We start from the raw sequence: 15,000 nt of genomic DNA on the forward strand, positions 1-15,000 counted from the left end.
CTCCGATCTCTCTCTCTCTTCTCGTTCTTCTCTCTCTACCTCTCCCCCCCCTCTCTCTCATCTCTCTCTATCTCTATCTCTGTCTTCGTTTAACCCCCCCAACCTGGCCCACTGCCCCTGTTTCCTTCTCCTAGGGGAGTCCAGATAAAAGACGCGCCTGGCAATGGAAAAATACCCCATACTGGCCATAACCATGGGACCTAAACCCATGTAACACCACTCAAACCTTTTAGAAATGGAAATTACGCCTACTTCTGGCTTCGCAAAATCATATATATCTATATCTTATCTCATATTCTTCATATATCCTATGATCTCCTTTCTCTCTCATCTAATATCTAGATCTTCTATATCTCTATCTTATATCATAAACTTCTGTCTCTATCTCTGATACTCTCTATCTCTCTCTCGCTCTCTCTCTCATCTATATCTGTCTTTCTCTCTTCTCTAGATCTTATATCTCTCTCTCTCTCTCTCTCTCTCTCTCTTATCTCGCTGATCCCTCTCTCTCTCTGATCTCTTCTTCTATATATCTAGAATCTTCTACTCTATTCTTCCCCTAAATTCCTGCCTCCTTTGTTTCTTAAAAAAGGTCCCCTCAACTGGTCCCTCCCATGACCCCCCATCGCCCCTTACTACCCCTCTTTACCCCTCTCGTGAAACCTGCTTCGCGTTTTTGGTTAGTCCTTCCCTCTGTCTTCACACCTCAACGGTTTTGGCTCCTTATTTTGTTTTTTTGTTTTTAAACTGTGATTATGTTTTTATTGTACTTTACCACATTGTGTAATTTTAATATTGTAAGCTTAAATTTTTATTGTACTAATTAAGATATTGGTTACTTTTTTATCTTTGAAAATGCAGTCCTGCTGGTTTGGCTTCAGAAACGTTGCAAACACTTAATAAATATGGAGTTCCGTTGACCTGTTTGGTGTGCTTCCCCTACCCTTCATTGTATAGTTGGTTGGTTTTAGAGAAAAACCTCCGCCTTTTGTTTAATATCTAAATATATACTATATTCATACTATATATATATATATAATTATAATATTATATATAAATATTATCTATATGATCTATTATATCTATCTATAATATATATATAATATCTATATATATAATATATATATCTAGTATTACTCTAGAATATCTATATTCTATAAATATCATAGTCTCTAAATATATCTAATATAAATCATTATATCATATCTATAGTCAGCTATAGCTATAGATCTCTTCTCCTATATCTCTCTCTTCTAATCTATATATATTCTATATATCTATCCTCTAAGGCTAACTCTCTCTCTCTCTCTATTCTCATATATATCTTATCTATCTCATATATCTCAATATTATATGCTCTCATATCGATTATTCTACTTATGTCTCTCTCTATGTATCTCTCATATCTATCTATATAGACATATATCTATTCTCTAAATCTAATATCTATAATATTATATTATATCTTCTAACTCTCTCTCGATCTCTCTCTAGAGAGAGAGAGAGACCGAATAGAGAGATGGAGAGACGAGAGATTCTTCTCGTGTCGATGCTCGCCTTCCCCTGTATCGGCGTGTTCCGCGCGCGACGGTGGCGCGAAACTAGAAGCGCTGCCGCGCGCGCGCGGCGCGCGCGCTCCCTCTCCTCTCTCTTCTCTTCTTCTCTCTCTCTCTCTCTCTCTCTCTAAGATCTCTCTCTCTGCTCTCTGATCTCCTCTCGGCCCTACATCTCATCTCTAGGTCTTTCTCTCTCTCTCTCTATCTCTCTCTATCTCTCTCTCTCTTCTCTCCTCTCGTCTATCCCTACATCTCTATCTCTCTCTCTCTCGCTCTCTCTTCGCTCTCTCTCTCTCTATACTATCTCTCTTCCCTTATACATCTCTCTCTCTTCTCTCTCTCGATCTCTCTCTACGATCTCTCTCTATCGCTCTCTCTCTCTCTCTTCTCTCTCTCTCTCTCCTTCCTCCTCTCTCTCTCTTCCATCTCATTCTCTGATCTCTCTGCTCTCTCTCTCTGTCTCATCTCTCTCTTTCGCTCTCTCTCGATTCTCTCTGTCTCCTTCTCTCTCTCTCTCTCTCTCTCTCTTCTCCTATCTCTCTCAGTTTCTCTCTCTCTCTCTCGCTCCTCTCCTCTCTCTTCGTTCTCTCTCTTCTCCGCTCTATCTCTTCTCTCTCTCTCTCTCTTCTCTCTCTCTCTCTCTGTGTGTGTGTGTGGTGTGTGTGTGTGTGTATGGTGTGTCTGTGTAGTGGATTGTGGTGTGTGTTTGTTTGGGGTTTTCTCCAAAGGTTTTGTTTTTGTGTTGTTTCCTTCTCTCCTCCAAAAACCCCCCCCCCCTCGTTGTACCAGTGTGCCATTTCGTCCCCTTGAAAAAATTAATACCCCAAATCCCATTTTCTTTGGTCTTTTTCCCCCGCCTCCTTACCGCTTGCTGTTCGTCCGTTCCCATTTTTCCCAAGCGACCCATCTTCCAGCCCATTCTTCCTCCTGACCCTGTGTCCGTATCCAATTCCTCCCTTCTCCGGCTTTTCGTCCTCTCGACCTTCCGCCTACTTTATTGTCTACCACCAATCTGTGGCAAATGCCAGTGTGTAACCCCTTGCGTGCCCCCCAAAATCTCCATTCCGGTCTCTTTACCCAGGCCTTCATCATCTCCTATAAAAAATCTGCCTTCTTTTCTTTCCTTGTTTTAGGCGTTCCTGCGCTTCTACCGTGGTCGGTCTCGCCCTCCCGCCCCTTATCCGCCCCCCAGCCCAATTCGTTCATGTTCCAATTCCCAAGGACCCAGGCTGGCCGGGCTTACCTCTCCGTTTCCCTTTCCCCCTTTTCTTCCCCATGCTTCCCCTTGTTTTTACTACCCTTTTTATCGATACCCCAAGTTCATCCTATTTCGAGCGGGGTTCGGCCATCGCCAAAGGTTGTTCTCCCGTCCCATCTGGCCGTCGCTGTTTCCCCCTTCCCTTTTCCCTTTTCCCCCTTTAACCTCGTGATACCTGCCCGCCCTTTCCGGCCTGGTTCTGGCCAAACCAGTGGCTCTTCTTCGTCCAACGGGCTTCCAGGACCCTTATACCCCCAAATGAGCGGTCTCGTAAACCCCTCCCTCTATTGTAACCCCCCCCCCCCCCCCCCTCCCCCCCCCCCCTCTCTCTCATACACAAACACACACACATATCTCTTATCTCTTCTCTCTCTCTCTATCTATCTCTATATTTCTCTCTCTCTTCATATAAATCTAATAGATTTCTACGTGTGGTCTGCATGTTTCATCGTAGACTCTTACCACGTAACAGCGAAAGCCAATTTTCACTTTCAACCAAACATTACTTGGTATACCATATGACCTTACTATTCTGGGAAAAACATACTGTGAGAATAAGACATCCCTGGTACCAAAGGAAGTGGGGGTGGGAAGGGAGTGTAAAAATAAACCGCAAAAACCAACAGAATATTAGTGTCTAATAATCCATAGGTTTTTGTTGAGGTCCTCGACGATGAAATAGGTGCACCTCCCGATACCATTTAAATCCAAGTTTAGCCTCGATAGGAAGGGGGTGAGAAGTGGTGCAAAATATAACGTAAAAAATGCCAGATATTAGTGTCTAACCCATAGCTTCCGAGGTTGCTGTCATGAATAGTGACACTCCCTTCAAGTCCACATACGGCCCCTGATAGGAATGGGGGCTGAGGGGTGAAACATAAAATGTCAAAAAACTAACTGGGCAATGGTAAACTGAAGCAACTTATCCCTAAACATGAAAAGGGAAGAGAGTGAGATTGGAATGATTGGTGAAGAGAGAGTGAGGAGAGAGGGAGAGGAAGTGAGAGGGAGTAGAGGGGGTAGGGGCTTTAGCGAGAGGAGAGAAGAGAGATGAAGAGTTAATCGGTTGTCATTCACATTTTTCCAAGGCAACGCAGAGTTGGTCAGCATGTTCCACCTCTCCTGAAAGTCGTATCACTCAGGAGAAGTGGAACATGAATCCTGCCTATGTGAACTCTCTCGAGAGACTCAGAGTTTCCAGCCCTGTGACTGGCTTATCAACAGCCAGTCAGGAGCGTCGTAAGGGGCTGCCCTAGACGTCAAATGGGCGGTTGATATTAATCTACTATAGTAATATATCAAAAATAAAACTTTAGCATTACGAGCATTAATTATAAGCCTGTAGGGAAATCAGCCATCGGATATACTAAGAGTAGCTCAAGTAATTAAAAATCAGAATTGTTTCGTATTCATCTGCGAATGCATATATATTTAAGGCAAAATATTAACATAAAGATTTTTAGATTTTAAATTTCACGAACTTAGGAACAATATTATTAAACTGGCAATATTGAAGAAATCTGAGGTCCAATTTAGTCTTTTCCAGCTTTTTAGCATACAGTTGATAAACAGTTTGCCGCCTTTCTGGAAAAGTATGCTCAAAAACTGGAAAACAAGGACTAAATTGAACCTCTCAGCTTTCTTCCAATATTGCCAGTTTTAATAATATTGTTCCTAAGTTCTGTGAAAATTTAAAATCCTAAAATTCTTCACTGTATCGCTCAGAATTTTACCATGAAACGATTGCAAAATTATTAGACCATTAAGATAAATTCAAAGTATAAAGATTTAAAGAAATTCTAGAAGTTAACTATTGAATACAAATCCATCAAACAAGGTTCATTAACGTTAATTGATCATTTCATTTTTACCAAACTGTTTAATTATTCACTGTTTATTTTTACACAGAACGTGGAGACTAGACACAATAGGAAATTACAAGGTTTAGGTATATCCATTCCTGTTTTTAACAATAATATAAATTCCATTTTTGATTTGTCCAAGCTAGTTTTACGAAAAAAGGAAGAATTTCTTCTTTCTTTAGGATTGGACTTCTGCCTCCCAAGTTATAAACCCAACTTCCAACAGTTTTTCTTACCATTAGAAATTTTGTTCCAGAAAATATCGAAATTGCCTCTTTGTCATAACGCCGAGTACCTGAGGTCTCAATTATCAGCCTTAGCCAGATGGGCTCCATTCTTCAGAAAGGAGGATTTACGTATTTTCAAGGACTTGGCCAAAGACGAAAGTATAATTATAGTGCGACCTAACAAAGGTAAGGGAACTGTAGTTTTAGATAAGCAGGACTATATTCATAAAATGCGCTCAATTCTCAATGACACATCAAGATTCCAGAGATTGGATACGCCCAACTTACAAAACATTACCAAAATAGAAGACAGTATTAATAGGTTCCTCAGAGTACTGAAAAGTGACAACATCATAGAGGAAAATACCTTCCAAAACCTTTTTGTTACAGGCTCTGCATACGGGATCATGTACGGCCTTCCTAAGATTCATAAAGAGGGAGTACCACTCAGACCTATACTGTCTTCATTTAACACGCCCAATTATAAACTTGCTAAGTATCTGTTTCCATTGTTGGAACCGCTCACCAATAATGCTTATAACGTGAAAAGCGCTGCTGATTTCAAGGAGGATATCCTAATACAGGACTCCGACCTTTTTATTGTCAGTTTCGACGTAGAGTCCCTGTTCACTAATGTTCTTGTTGAGGAGACGATCGTGATCATAGTAAACAATCTTTTTCCATTACCTGATTCCCTTTTTAACGGTTTTAATAGACACTTATTTAAGCAAATTTTAGAATTGGCCGTGCGGGACACAGTCTTTATTTTTAATGATTCTTGTTTCAGACAGGTGGAGGGGATGGCAATGGGAAGCCCTTTAGGCCCTACCTTCGCTAATATTTTCATGAACTCCCTGGAGGAGATAGTATTTGACAATTGCCCCCTTAGTTTTCACCCATTATTTTATAAGAGGTATGTGTAAGTGTTACATAATAAAAATACGGAATGTTATTCCATATATATAAAACACTAAAACTATGTTTAATTAAAAACCAATTACCTAAGAGGTCAACCAGATTGCTTGCAGGAATGTGATCAGACCAGATACGATAAAGTATGCTAAGATGACGTATACAATAAAGTAGGCTAAGATGACATGCCGTCACCTGTGGTCCTTCATTTGTTTTGAAAACATTAGTCCAAGCTTCCTTCTTGAGACAACTACCGCGACCTATAATTCAAACGGCCTACGTGATTTGTAATCTGTGTCAACTGTGTGTATGTTCGTATGTTCAAGCTACTGTCTGCTTCCTTTATGATTTGTAACCGAGATGGTAATCAGAGTTGGCAGAAGCGATCAAGCCATCGTCATTAGAAGACTTGTACATTTCTATCTAAGCTTCATCATGTAGATTTGAATTAGCCTTCATCATTGGCAGACCTGTACAATCCTATCTGATATTCGTCATGTAATCTCAGAAGAATAGAAATATTTTTTGTACTCAGTGTTTTCTACTAGAAACCTCACATCAGAAAGAAGATATCATCATGAGTTGAAATATCTCCGTCGTCATAACGAAAGAAGATACTGACTTCGTAAGTTATCATCAAACCCCAAGACACTCCAATGAGTATGGAAGTGCATAACCAACCGACTTAGCTTAAGTTTATCGCAAGTCTAACATAACCTCATAGGGTGCCTTATTATACAGCCCTTTCATATGTAGACGACACCTTTGCCTTGTTTAAACACGATTATAACGCCGACTCCTTTTTAGAATTCATTAATGCTCAACACCCCAATATTAAGTTTACAGTAGAGAAAGAAACTCACAACTCTCTATCATTTCTCGATGTACGTGTCACTAGGGAAGATGCTGGGTTTCAAACCAGCATTCATCGGAAAAATACTTTTACAGGGTTGGGCACCAATTTTTATAGTTCATGCAATTTAAATTTCAAGTTGAATTTTCTCTCTACCCTCCTCCACAGGGCATACTCTCTGACTTCCACCTGGTCAGCTTTTCATAAAGAATTGGAGTTCTTGGCAAATTTTTTCCACAATAATTGTTTTCCATCCCACTATTTCCATAGAGTCCTTAATAAGCTCATAACCACTAAAATGAAACCGCCTATTCCCATATATACTGCTCCAAAATTATGTATTTATGCTAAGTTCCCTTTCCTTCACGATAAAAGCTTTAAAAAGAAATTCATGAATTTAATTCATAATGAATTGCCAGCAGTTAATTTGAAGTTGATCCCACGAAATCCTCTAAGTATACGTTCTTTTTTCAGAGTGAAGGACAGACTGAGCCGTTCCTTGACATCTAACATTGTTTATAAATATACCTGTCCCAGTCTGGGAACTTACGTTGGATGTACGAGGAGGCTTCTCAGGGTCCGTTTCTGCTCCCATCAAGGTGTCAGCTTTAGAACAGGATGCAGATTGTCCAATCCCGAATTATCTAATATTCGGAATCACTCTCAGATTTGTGGTGCCCGCTTGGACATCAATGATTTTAAGATTATTGGATCAGCAAGTAGAGACGACGAGTTGATGGTGGTTGAGTCCCTTCTTATAAAGACCAATGTACCAACAGTAAACACCCAATCGTCGTCCACACAACTGTTTTTAGCATAACTGCGTGTTAGTCCTCTTCTTATCTTCATTTTCTCTCAGCCTTTTTAGTCACTTTTTAACTCTTACTTAGTAGGTGTTCCTTTTGAGTTCTCGTTTTGATTTGTATTTGTAAATGTCAAATATTTGTTGTGTTTTCTTTTAGATTTTTTTATATGAGTGATGTTTTAGTATTCATAATATATAATTTCCAGCCTTGAGGATGCTTCATGTCATGTGAAACGTTGGTGTAATAAACGATACTTGTGAAAGACATGCCTTTTCATCTTCAACCTGGATGTTGGTCGGGTCTGCTACCCCTATGATTCTTCTATATATAATATATATATATATATTATATATATATATATATATATATATATATATATATAATATATATATATATATAATATGTAATATCGTCGTATCATTGTTGTATAACAAAAAAACAAAAATATTAAAAATATAGCTTAAATGTGTGTAGCTTAAATGTTTATTTGATCAATAGAGCGAGAGAGAGAGAGAGAGAGAGAGAGAGAGAGAGAGAGAGAGAGAGAAATTGGGCGTGAGTAAGATCACTTCCCAGCGGCTTTCATTCAAGAACCAAATCTTTTTACTAAGTCCTTCCCTAAAAAAACACTCCTCCAGAATTTCCAGATGAATCAAAGCTGCACGGAAACTTTACCGAGAAAGTTGCTTATTACATACGTATATGTTTTTGTGTGAGGACTCGTTTCCTCTCTTAGTTCACGTTCGTACCAAGAGTGGGTGGTCAGTAATCAAGATATGATTTCCAAAGTTCCTAGAAATAAGCGACATGCTCTCTAATTATTTATGAGTTTGATTTTCATTAACTTTATCGATTTTTATTATAGGCAATGGAAGTTGGTTGTCAACAATGATTTATCTTTTTACATATTTATGCCCATTTTTTCCCCGTTTAGAGGAATGATTATTTGGTTAAATAAAATATAGTCATCATTGAGTAGAAGAAAGCAGAATGAAAGCCCTATGCCTAAAACCTCCATGGAAACTAGAAACTGCTTTAACTATCCACATAAATTCTTCGTTAGCTTTCAATTTATTTACTTTCTATTTCAGTTCTAATACAGAGCATCATTTTAATTCAAAATTCTTCCCTAGCACTAAGCATTCACCATTTTCAAGAATCTAATTGTCCTTTCAACAAACATATCCAATGACAAATCGTTTTAGCTTAATTGACATATTATTTCGTCTCGTAGCCAAATCACAAACTCATTGAGTGAACATTTTTGCAAACTCAAAAGTCAAAATATTCTATATATTCATTTCCAGTTGGATACAGCTTATTGTGTAATTAAAATATTTTTTTTGCCATCACCCAAATACCAAGTCCCTCGCTCAAATTTAATCAAAATTCGTAGAGAACGTCTTCGCATAAATTGTAAAAAAAAAAAAAAAGGCCAAATAATAATCTCCCAAACATTTTGTCGGATACGGAAAAGCTTTCAGCACAGTACGATCACTTTTCTCCTTTAATAAGCAGATAAATGACTCGAGAAATCTTCAAAAGATTAAATCTTCCTTAACATTTAAATAACGACCTAACAATCATCGGGATGAAGTGTAGCATTTTGATCAGCAACTGCTAGATACAGATGAATAATTCTATACCAGTCTTGATAAAAGTAATCTGTTGCATTATCGATGCACTAGTAAAATGATGATTTTATCCTAAAGGTGACTACGAAAATATAGGAAATTGAGGACTGATAGGCGCTACGATAGAAGCCTGCCAACGATCGGGAAGCTATTTTCAAAATTAAGGGATTACCTAATATAGTGAAATAATTGTTAAATGGTTTTTTTTTTTTTGGACAAATAGTCTACTGCTGTCTATGTCTCCCCCATTGCTTATAAATGACCTTTTTAATCGATATAAAGTGATATGAAATAAAAGGAAATTGAAATTCTGTCATGTGAATACATGAAAAATAGCAATAATAAACTGCCTTCGCTATCCAGCAATCAATCTGAAAAAATAGCGCGGAGAGGAACAATTAGCTTGGAAATTGGAAACACGGCCCATTCCATGGACTATCACTGGGTGGTCGTGATTGCATGGACTCAAATAACATTGTTTGACATGCTTAATCAAGCTCTGGGAGCCCTAGACAGAGGGATCCTTTTCAGAAAGAGACCAGACAAAATCATGACCATAGATTTCATTGCTCACCAGGCAAATTAGTTTTCCTTGCTGTTTTTTGTTATATTATTACTAATAATAAAAGATCGATCATCTACATTATTTTGACCTACTTGGCATATCTATGCGTTCAAGTGAAATGATAAAAGAATCTTTCATGTTTCCAACTCAACTCTTGTTTCTTTTATCTGATGCTGTAGTTTTATCCAAGTATTAAATGTCAGTTTCTCAGCGTGCAGAATTAGTAAGAAATTACTTAATTAAGACCATGCGGAGATAATAAACGTGATAGGATGCTGTGCCTAGCTTTGCTGTATTGTGCTCTCTTACAACTGATACATTACAAAAGTTTAAATATATTTATATTACTAATGTATGGCATAAAGTAGCAAATAATCTTTATCCTGAAGCCATACTACTACCCTTAGGATTGTGATTCCTTAAGGAGGAAAGCCTTTCACTATTTATGATGACCAAGTTCCGTATAACAAGCAGAAATAACTAAATTATGGCTCAAGGTATGTCTTAACAAATATAAGGATACTAATCTTAAAAACACCCTTTCTTTACCTTTAAATAACATTAGATGACTTGGATGTGTGACCACCATGAAATAATGGGCACCTTCTGCATATTAACCCTTCAAGATTAGGCTGTCTGTAATAAAAAAAAAATATGTGAACGTAATGGTGTCAGCAACCTATGATGAAAAAATTTTATGACAACATATACACGCACACACACACATATATATATATATATGTGTGTGTGTGTGTGTGTGTCTGTGTCTGTGTCAGTGCCTGTGTGTCTGTGTATCTGTGTGTGTGTGTGTGTGTGTGAGTGTGCGTGTGTATATAGGGTGCCCATAATGTCATGGCACAATTCAAAATAATTTTAGCTTCATAACCATATATGGCAGAATTAATATTTAATAATTATAAGAATGCTTGATGTGTCTAGCTTTTTGTTCTTCTGGAGTTTTATTTATTATTTGATTTATCAAATATTTTTCACTATCTAAAACTTAAAAGTGTCTTCACTTTCAGAACTGCTGTTGACCCATGGCTTCACTGGAAGAGAAAGGAAACTACGTCGTAAAGGGCACAGCAGCAATAAAAACCGTGTCGTAAGGGATAGAACAGCAATGATGAACGATGTCGTAAAGGGGTACAGAAGCAACAGAAACCGTGTCGTAAGTGGTACAGCAACTATAAAAGCCGTGTGGTAAGGGGTACAGAAGCAATAAGAAACGGTGTCGTAAAGGACAGAGCAACAATGATGAACGGTGTCTTAAGGGGTACAGCTGCAACCAAAACTGTGTCGTAAAGGGTAAAGCAGCAACAAAAACCGTGTCATAAAGGGTACAGCAGTAGTAAAAATCATGTCATAAGGGGTAGAGCAGCAATGATGAACGGTGTCGTAAGGAGTACAGCAGCAATCAAAACCGTGTAGTAAGGGATACAACAGCCATAAAAACCGTGTCATAAAGGATAGAGCAGCAATGATGAACGGTGTCGTAAGGGGTTACAGCAGCAACAAAAACCGTATCGTAAGTGGTACGGCAACAATAAAAGCAGTGTCGCAAGGGGTACAGAAGCAATAAGAAACGGTTTTGGAAGGGGTATAACAGCAACGAGAAATGCTGTTGTAAAGGACAGACCAGCAATGAGAACCGATGTCGTAAGGGATAGAGCAGCAATGAGAAACGGTTTGGTTTGATAATCAAAAACGGCGATCGCGGCTAGAATTAAACTGAAAGGATAAGATTAAAAGAATACAAATTTGAATTTTTTTGGAAATTTAGTCGTCAAAACTTTGGTACGACTCTTTGTAAACTTTTATCTCCATAATCCGTCCTTGCAATGTTATATGGTTCAGTATGTTGATGGTTTATGAATTCGGCTATGGAATAAAATTTACCATGAAATAGGAATAAGGGCTCCCTACTCTAATTGGATTAAGTAAGAGTACAATGTAATCATATTTGTAAAAGGGAATAGATTCTTACGTTGATTACCATATCTGTCCGTTTTTCTGTCATTAGGAGTACCTATTTTGATTAGCGTCACTTAAAATTCCGCAATAAGATTCTTTTACTAGAAAAATATCATAACTTTCTGGCATATAATCATAAAAAGAATCATTTATTCTGTGTACACTTTTAGCCTGCAGCAAAAATTAAACTATATTATACATACATACACACACACACACACACACACACACACACACACACACACACACACACACACACACACACACATATATATATATATATATATATATATATATATATATATATATATATATATATATATATATATATATGTGTGTGTGTGTGTGTGTGTGTTGTGTATTGTGTGTGTGTGCGTGTGCTGTGTATTCTCTATAATAATACTTGGTTTTGTCAGTATACAGTGCTTGGCTTCAAGAATATAATGAAAAAAACTAATTGAAGTACTACAGCGAGCCTAGGGAGCGTTTCATATCCCTACACTCCCTCTGACAAATTTATTGATAAATTCCGAAAATATTTGTTTGCTGGCATCGCCGCTAAACTTGACTAAAAGCTTTGCGCTGCAGCTCTGGCCTTCAGCCTTGTATCTCAACATGGGAAAAATGACCTCTAGAAAAAAAAGAAAGTTACTCTCGGGCAGAGCTGGATGGAGTTATTGGATACCATAGTTTTATAAAGTAAAATTCAATGAAAAAACAATAGCTGGACAAGCCCTCTACATTCTCCGCATATTTTACAGTTAGGGGTATCCTGCAATAAAATTCCTTTTCCTAAGTTTCCTAATGGAAGGATTTAATAAGTATTGTCTCACTCTCTGTCTCTGTCTCTCCGTGTTTGTACTATATATATATATATATATATATATATATATATATATATATATATAATATATATATATATATATTATATATGTTTGCCTCAGTAAAGGGTCCGAATAGGACCGAAAGTACTTGGCCATCTCGTTTTTTTTCATTTTTTCCTTCGTGGCTAAAAACCTTTATTTATACATAGCATCACGTTTTATATACTTCATGATAAGTTATATATATATATATATATATATATATATATATATATATATATATATATATATATATATATATATACATGTATATAATATATATAAACATTATGCTGCTTTTCCTCAAAGGGTGGTTCCAAGGTAAAGGCAATGAAACTGCAATTGTTTCATAAGCAATTTGATTACTGAATCGCGAAGAAACCTATATGTAGTAGAACATTACAACTTTATCCTTCCGCATTATCATACATTATAGGATTATCAATCTCATTAATAATACTTGATATGAACTTCGATTTTAATATTTTAACTTACTTTCTACAGCTCTTACAAAAAATAATTATTTTAATAGTTCCGAATACCTCATATCTGAAGCTTTACCATCACTTGAACGCTGCTTGATAGCAGACACTTCCTGCCATACTTGTATTTCTAAGAAGATCAGCGAAAGTTATGATTTTATTCTTTAAGCAGAGGTAACTATAAGACACGCCAGTACCAAAAAATCTCCTTTTTGTATTTTTTTTTCAAAAACTTAAAACCTCAGTAAGGATCTATTGTGCCTCAGTCTGCAGAGATTAGGTTTTCTCATGTTAAAGTATCAGAAGTTTTTCCACTGAAATAAGGTTCCACTACATAGTCTTATTATGTATGTATGTATTTATTTAGTCAGTTACTTATCACTACCGTACATTACTTTATCATTTTATTTGAATGAGCCAGCATGAAATTTGGGCTATTGAGCCAAGCACTCTGACTTACTTCTCGGCCACTCACAGCCTAGGACTGAAACAGTTGAATCGGAGTGATTGGACAAGATAAAGGGATCCTGAAAATAAATGAGATGACGTAAAATGGACTACAGGAGTTATTGAAATACACCCCACAATTGCATTAAGAAAACATAGTTATCAGGGTTGGACAAACAGATGGATAAAAAAAGAAAAAAACTAAAATGTGGGTAAAGTTACAGGCTGAAGTGAGGTTGCAAATATCCATTACTGATATTTATTTTCATAGCCGTGTGTTTTATATTTGTATATAAAGATTCTATTCTAACGAAGTGTCCATGCTAGTAGGCTATATGGGTTTTTGAACATTTCCCGTGTTTTTTTAGGTAAATCTAAGCACTGAACAAAATAATAATAATCAATAATTACGGGTGATGAAGAAAAAAATTTACAATCCCTGATTGGCTTGGATTTACAAACTCTATACTTATATTAATCTTTCTATTAGATTTCATCTCTCATAACGTTTACCAACCCTCACTAATAATGTATGAAAATAAAATTCTTATGTTTTAATACATATGTACATTCTTTAAAAAAAACAACTTATTAGAATTAGGCATTATGTCAAATAGCATATTCCTATTCATCTTGCACGATAGCCTCATCATATTGTGTTATTGCAGTCAAAATTTGATATACGAAAGCCCAGTACACACACATTTTATATATATATATATATATATATATATATATATATATATATATATATATATATATATATATATATATATATATATATATATATATATATAATATATATATATATATATATATATATATATATATAAAGGCCAAATCAACGACGGAAAGTGAAACAATGCAGTAACCGCTGCGAGGCCTTTCGACTTCTCGTCCTCAACTAAGCAAACTGACATAATTACAAAAGTAAGTTTATAAAGAAATTTCGTATATATGACAGATAGGGAATATAAAGGAAAATATGTACCTGGAATCCAGCACATCTAAAGAATTAGTAGACTTACCCAAAATCAGGTGTACAATTTAAAATGCTTACAAAAGATTAAGTCCAACTGCTCGGAAGCAAGGACAAGATAATTAAAAGATTATACAGGGAGGTGACTGACCAACAAAAGAAAAAAAAATATAAAAGTGCCATTCATTAAATCTGTAAGAGTATATTCAATGGTGAATTTTATAAGCAAATATTTAGCATGGCAATGGGCAACCCTTTATCGCCACTCAACTGAAACTTGTGTATGGAATTCTTTGAAAAACGCTATTTACCTATCATCATTTATATTCCTTTAAAGTGGTTCATATATGTTGACGATATTTAAAAACTGTTTTGCCAGCTGGTATTGACGTAAATTATTTACTGTCTAATTTGAATAACTAAAGTTTACTTTAGAGTTAGAAAAAGACACTTGCCTCCCTTTCTTAGATGTTTCAATACATAGAAAACCATTTCAATGACAATTCATTATTTATAGGAAACCAATCAACAACGTAACTTATGTCTATTTTTAATCAGGCCACCATCTTAATATCAACATAT

Source organism: Macrobrachium nipponense, chromosome 6 (genome assembly GCF_015104395.2).
Source record: "Macrobrachium nipponense isolate FS-2020 chromosome 6, ASM1510439v2, whole genome shotgun sequence".
Lineage (NCBI taxonomy): Eukaryota > Metazoa > Arthropoda > Malacostraca > Decapoda > Palaemonidae > Macrobrachium > Macrobrachium nipponense.